This window comes from Triticum aestivum, chromosome 2A (genome assembly GCF_018294505.1).
Source record: "Triticum aestivum cultivar Chinese Spring chromosome 2A, IWGSC CS RefSeq v2.1, whole genome shotgun sequence".
NCBI classification, from domain to species: Eukaryota; Viridiplantae; Streptophyta; class Magnoliopsida; order Poales; family Poaceae; genus Triticum; species Triticum aestivum.
This window is the reverse complement of record NC_057797.1, coordinates 15,590,252-15,597,049: the sequence shown is the minus strand read 5'-3', so window position 1 is coordinate 15,597,049 and position 6,798 is coordinate 15,590,252. Positions and strand designations below refer to the sequence as shown.

Genomic DNA, 6,798 nt, shown 5'->3' with positions numbered 1-6,798 from the left:
GTAAGTTAAATCGATCATTATTGCACCATATCAGCAACTTTGTTCATTTCCTGATATCAAGTAATTGTTTTCTTTGTCTGGCAGGGTTTGGAGAAAATTCACCAAAAAAGCTCCGGGACTGCCGAAGAAGCTGCAATTTAGACAACCGAAAGTAAGTACTATAGTAGCATGTTCCGCGCATCTCCTAGTGATTCAAGCGCTAGTTTCATCAACTAGGTAGGAAGTGCGGCTTGCCGCACCCGACAGCGTTGCTGTCAGGTATAGTCATATCCAACCCGATAATACAGTCATTGAAGCATTACAAATATAAAAAATAGCATAATATAGTTGTGTTTCTCAACCTAATATATTAATTTTATATCAGAATCATTGCATCAATACATACACATTCAGCACATAGCAATTGGTTCAGGAAACAACAAAAGGCTTCAGTCCAAAATCAAGCTATACATAGACCAAAAGGCAGTCCAAAAGCAAGCCAAGACTATCCATTGTAATATAACAAATACAATAACCAGGTCATGGCATGTGTTGATCAAGCAAGATGCAATGCGAGATAATAAAACTTCTTAGTTAGGTTATAGCCTAATACTTGATAGCTCGACCGGGTTGTCTCCTTGATTAAATCGTTACACGTCACGACCTTTGCGCTTTCGTGCCTCTCCGAAGAAAGTCACAGAATACCTCATGTTCGCGCCCTTGCCTCTGCCTTCTCAACACGAAAGAAATGACAGAAGCACTTGCCGTGGCTAGTTACCGTGAAGGAAGAATGGTGTTGCGGGGTGACCAGTCCGTCGCCGCCGCCGCTTGCCTGGTATGACTCATGAGATAGGATACATGAATTAAGCCACAATCAACATCACTGTTTTGTTTTCAAATTCAGGGGCAGCAAGCAAAGCAATATTAATTCTCTCCGAGATGGACATGTTCTCATGTTCTATCTATTAGTATAGTTATCCAAGGAAATCCTAGGAATAACAGATGGACATGGATAATTTAATAAACAACAATGAACAATGAATTTATGAACAAAGTGGAGCAGTATTACTGAGCAATAAATTTCTAGAAAACCCAAAGTGAAGGTACCGATAGAGAACTCTAACATCATAGTAAGCCAAAACTGCTTGAACTGAACATATTTAATTAACTAAAAAAATGTGAAGGCATGTCTGATCCTACTACTATCCAATTGAGGAACTGACACTATTTCCCTAGTCCCCACAGCAAACACAACACCCACATCCAATTCTGGAAGATTCATTTTAATTATTTTTCATGCTTTATCCCTTAAATGTACTAAAAATATGAGAACTGGAGAAGTCCCTGCTCCATCAGTCAGGATCTCAAGTTCTTTTTGTTGCTGTCGGGATCCTAAGTTAGGTAGTAGTACTTCTGTACCATCCAATTGGCTCGCTCAGCTTGAATAATCAATATTTGTATAAAGGTTTTGCTATATACTGCTCGACTAAAATATCGAACGGTGGTGTTCATACAGGTTTTGTTTTCCGTTCATAAATGGTTAAGAAAGAAAGTGACATATGTGGCTAATCATATCCTTGGTATTTTTTTAAATCACCTGGGAGACATATATCAAATTTGATTTATACTTACTATTTTCATAGATCAACGTGGATGTGAGACCATCTTCTTCAAGCTTTGAAAGCTGTCTCCTGCAGGGCTCCTTCCTCATCATCACTTTGCGGGTGCCCTCCATTCTTTTCATCACCAGCTTCATTTTTCAACCTCATCCCCTCTTCCCAAATATGAAGAAAAATGCCCGCAATGCTAGCGCAACCTGCGCAGAATCAACTGAAATGTATGAGCAAGATACAACACACCCAAGTTTTAGTAAGCTAAGAATGAAATAATGTATTTTTTGTCAAGCTAGCAAAAATAGTAAATCATTCCAGCTAGTGTTTTTATTTCCATTCATGAGTAGTTGACACCAAGTTATCTTCTCTTTCTTGGTGTGAGACTGCACCTACATATTCAATTTTCTGCCGAGCTCATGTAGGAATCTGAGTATGTAGGTAACTAACACCAAGACTATCTTTTCTCTTTCTTTGTTTGAGACTGCACCTACATATGGGTCGCTGCCTTAATGTTTGGTCAAGTGATGTACACACTAAATTTGTTTGTTGAAGCCACTACGGAAGCTCACTATTCGATAATATGAACAGAAAGAATATAGTTCAAATTATGTTTCGACTGGATTAGGAAGCAGAGGAATATATCATATTGAGGGAATGTAAAAGCATTACTTGCACGATGGAAGCGATGAAGAAATACTTGCTAGTGTTTGCAAAACCAGTTCAACTTCGCTGCCATCTATTTTCACTTATCCAGAGACAGAATCAAGCACCCAGAGTTGTTCTGCATCAAAGGAAATAAATGACATAGTGATACAGATTTTGTATCCCCTTGACCCAGTACTTCGACGAAAAGCATACAGACGTGGATAGTAATCTGACATTAAAAAAATTCATAGAAATTAAGCAGGTAAAGAATAATATGGGAAAGCAAACATAATCTTTACTTGTGTTTTCTATAAAAATGGCTAAAAATTCATAGCAATTAACAGTGAGGGATACACTAATGAGGGAACTCTTAAAATGAATAAATCACCTCACATAATCTTTACTTGTGTGTTTCTATAAAAAAAACAATCTGTACTTATTAGTTAAAGGCCTTCACAATATAGTCCATTTCATGTTGAGCTCCTATCCCTTCCCATCTACACTGATGATAGCAGGAATATTTAAAATTAGCAAAAAAAATCAAAACTAATAAGTTTTGTCTAGGACAGAAAGGATTGATAGCACAAATATTTTAAACCGGCAAATTTAACTCATTATATAATGCGCAGACCTGAGCTAGGGACTAAAATGAATATATTTTCATAAAAGGGTTACTATCACCTACACTGTACAGAGGAAGAACTAATTAAGGACATATATTTTGGCCCCTAACATTAAAAAATCAAGGAATGCACATCAAGGATATTATGATTTACATGGAATATTATAAAACATATAAGTCGTAACAAACTATAGCAAGAACACAATCTGCAGTTACGCATCAACATGGTATAGCTTGCAATAAACTCCCAAATAACTTGTTTATGGAAAACGATTAAACGACACCAGGTTTACATCATCAAGTTACATGAACTAATGATCAGGGGGAAATGGCATGCATTGCAAATAAATAAATTCAATTTCCACCGTTGTCTTGATAGAATTTGAGCAAATTATAGTGTAAGAATTATAAAAGCAAGATGAACTGATCAATCGACGGAACATGACATACCATGTTTACCGTGGCGCCATGGACCCAAAAGCTTGTGCGCTTGTTGCCGGAGTAGCGGACAAAAGCTTCCTCCGTGTGAGTGAATCCATCACACGTCGAGACACCATGCCGTCATGAAAATAAGATGACAACGCTGCATCAAATTGATAGATACACATCAGATTAGCAAGATGGGTACGATGGCGAAAGAAGAGAAAAGAAAGGAGCCAACTACCAACACAATACACCAGCAAGAATACAGGAAAGCTATAAATGAGTCAGTAGAATACAAAGAATGTAGGATAACATACATTCTTTCTTCTTGCAAGAACCCTTCACTTTGCCAGCACGCTGTTCAGTTGCCTTCATCTCTTCTTCAGTTGCTATGTGCTCGAGGAAAAGCAAGGTGGCAAGCTTCATTGAAGCATTCAGGTTAACAATAAACCCGCTCATCGTGTAATATTGAAAGAATAAATGGCAGATTCATGTGCCTTAGGAGTTATGTGCAAGAGAATAATTTAGTACCTTAATCAGACTTGACAAACACTGAAATCACTCGGGATAAACACCCGCTGGTCCCTCACATGCTCTTCTTGGTCATTATCTTGTTTTATGCGCAAGATTCCTTGGGCCTAAAATGCAAAACTTAAATCAGAAAATTGATTCAGGCATTACAGGGATACATAAGGACCAAAGTATGGTGTCTAACCTTGCCGCCTCCCTAAGCACACAACCTGTCCTGCATAAGCAGTTGAAATAAAAACTCTTAGGCTTAGTCACCATTAAATATTAGATTCAGAAATCCAGTTAATTCATGTGCATAGTATGATGTTATAATTAGATTCATATATGATGCATAGTGAATAACACTGACTACCATCGGTATTGCCGCTAGAGTTTAGTCAGACTCCTATCAGACAGTTAACCTGAAAATAATGTTCTTCTTTTTCAGGCTTTCCCACACACACATCCAATTCTGGATGATTCATTTTAATTATTTTTCGTGCTTTATCCGTTATATATACTAAAAAGAGGAAAACTGGAGAAGTCATTTCTCCAGCAGTCAGGATCTCAAGTTTTTTTATTTGTTGCAGCCGGGATCTTAGGTTAGGCAGTACTTCCGTACCATCCAATTGGCTCGCTCGGCTTGAATAATCCATATGTATTCATACAAAGGTTTTGCTATATACCGTTCGGCTAAAAATACTGAATGGTTTTGTTCATACAGGTTTTTTTTCATTCATACACGGTTAAGAAAAAAAGTGACATATGTGGCTAATCATATCCTTGGTATTTGACCAACATAAAACAACACAAAGACACAACTAAGCAGAGACATTATTCAAGATGTAAACTCATGCCTGGAAAAGCTAGTGTTGCAATTATGGAAAATAAAAACAATATTTGTGGCATCATAAAACTGGAGTGGACTTATGTTCACCTGTGTCAAACATTTAAAAGAAATAAAACATCACTGCATGCCAATGAACACCACTGCTTGATAAACTAACATATTAGCAGTACAATACTACAATTCAGTACATTTTGTGGTTTCTGACAGAAATGGGAATTAAAATAAATCAAAAGAGAGACTAATCTTTCACGTGAGAAAACCCCCTGTATTTATAGCTTTCAGGTATGAAGTAACAAATAGGACAACTATGAACTGAAGATACACATCAATACTTCTCTAGGTTATCTCACCATAAAACAATATAATTGCAAGAATATCTCCTTTTAAAGTGCTTAGTTGTTTAGCTTCAACAAACTGATGAAGATCATGACCCTTCATGAGAAGTACAATACCTCTGATGCACAATCAACCCTAGCCATCAATATTCTCCCAGGATGTGCAGCATCTGGATCATTGAAAAGTCTCACAACCTTCTCATAATGGGGCTGCACACAAGGAAGAAATCAAGATTAGCAAGAGTGGATTTTCAAGATTATGAGAAGATTCTCAAGATTAGCAAACATAACCAAGTAAAAAAAGTAAAACTAATCAGTCCACTTCCATGCATGGACCAAACAATCCCTTGACCATACATGCACCCACCATTGAAGCCATTCATTTTCCAGGGCTAATAAACAAGCAGTTGTACAGCTCAAAGTAGAGAGTCAAACATGTAGTATAAGCCAATCTAATAAGCCGTCAGGCATACAGTTCAAAGCAAAAAAGCAAACACATATAAACAATCACCCATTTCCAATCCTCTAGTGCTTACTCTCATTCTAAAGTCAAATTAATTCGGATTGGAATCTCAGGCTGTCCTTCTCTTCTCCTTTCGTTCCAAGAGCAGCAAATGAATCTAATTATAAGAGTTAACAACAGGCATTGCAGAATTGAAGTAAACAATGAGGACAAACATAGCAGCTGCTGTTGCAGAGCACATGTGGTGGAGAGAGATATCATATCCCTGTGGAACATTGCTGCTTCTGGAAGAATTCTCCAGGATCAGATATGTTTCTTGGGAGGAAGAAAAATGGTGCCCCTGGCAGGATTCTTCTGAAGCAAGCGAGCACGTGGCAGGAGCTCCAGATCTCACCACCACCTCGATCATGCCTTATCAAGAAAAAAGTATACGGGCAAAGTTGCACCGATCTACTCGTACGTACTTCAGCGGCTTTCGTAGATTCTTTCGTCAGTAGTAATATGCTTGCAAAGCTACTGTGCAAAACCCGAATGCCGAGGTACTACAATTGTTTGGACAAATTATGCTTGTAAGATGCCTATGTGTCGTGACATGTAAAGCACCCCTGATGGTTAGTTTATAGTAAATGAATTTTTATGTAATATTATTAGTATTACCCATATGCCTACACATAACATGCTACAATTGCCAAACAGGGCCACATTAAACAAATTGCTTATAGAGAGTATTTTGCAAGTAACCAAGAAAAACTTGTGTAAATATGCAGTCTGACTACAAATGTACTACAACTATGTATCACATCTACTCTTTAGTCTTATGATGAGTATCATCAATTAAATCTCATGATACCTTTTGCAACTAACGAAGTAAATTGGTGAAGATCAAAATAATATAAAATACATATAACAGCCCCATTGGCATTCCTCATGAACTGTTAACATAGCTGATACAATGCAACATGGCTGATACAAAACATACATAAGTTAGCATGCATACCAACATTGCAGTATCTTATGGCACTAGTAGAAGGAGGCTCACCTCAGCACGATGCCCTCGTCAGGTAGAGCAGCGACACGAGCGGCTCCGCTTGGCCGGCGGGAAGGAGAAGGGCCAGGTCGGGGCAGATGGGCGACGGATCCGGGAGCACAGCAGGGACACCATGGCGTCGTCCTCGCCGCTGGCCTCCTTCCTACAGAGACGAGACCATGGTGAGAGAGGGACATAAAGAGAGAGGAGAAATCCGTGAAAGAAGGGGGAAGAGGAGAGGGATCCAGTGCAGTGCCTCACCATGGCGGCTCGGTCCCCATGCTAGGGTTTGGGATGTCTCCGTCAACGGCTGCAGCTGGGTCGGACCCCC

At 38.7% G+C, this 6,798-nt stretch overlaps 1 long non-coding RNA gene across 1 annotated transcript; it reads right to left on the bottom strand.

Moving 5' to 3' along the window:
* Positions 1 to 591: 591 nt before the first annotated feature.
* Positions 592 to 2,393, bottom strand: LOC123184295 (uncharacterized). The gene is made up of 3 exons (XR_006492944.1): positions 2,262 to 2,393; positions 1,612 to 1,795; positions 592 to 811 (listed from the first exon to the last, which is right to left on the bottom strand). It is a non-coding gene; the product is annotated as an uncharacterized lncRNA (long non-coding RNA).
* Positions 2,394 to 6,798: the final 4,405 nt, after the last annotated feature.